At 42.3% G+C, this 281-nt stretch overlaps 1 protein-coding gene across 3 annotated transcripts in view; it reads left to right on the forward strand.

The window, feature by feature from the left end:
* LOC111871788 (UDP-N-acetylglucosamine--peptide N-acetylglucosaminyltransferase 110 kDa subunit) overlaps positions 1 to 281 on the forward strand; it is a 163,298-nt gene that overhangs the window by 146,508 nt on the left and 16,509 nt on the right. The gene's annotated exons all lie outside the window — the stretch shown is intronic.

Consider the following 281-nt stretch of genomic DNA (forward strand, 5'->3'; position numbering starts at 1 on the left):
TGTGCTTTGAAAGAAGAGTCCCGAAATGATCAAAACTTTTTTTCAAAAATTATCACCGGTGGGGAAACCTGGTGCTATGCTTACGATCCTGAGTCAAAGCAACAATCAAGCCAGTGGAAGACTTCAAGTTCGCCTCGCCCCAGGAAAGCTCGTCAGGTGAAATCAAACATGAAAACAATGCTGATTTGTTTCTTCAATGTGAGAGGAGTCGTCCATTCAGAGTTTGTTCCGCAGGGTCAGACAGTTAACCAGGCTTTCTACTTGGAATTTTTGAAAAGATT

Source organism: Cryptotermes secundus, unplaced genomic scaffold (genome assembly GCF_002891405.2).
Source record: "Cryptotermes secundus unplaced genomic scaffold, Csec_1.0 scaffold846, whole genome shotgun sequence".
Taxonomy (NCBI): Eukaryota; Metazoa; Arthropoda; class Insecta; order Blattodea; family Kalotermitidae; genus Cryptotermes; species Cryptotermes secundus.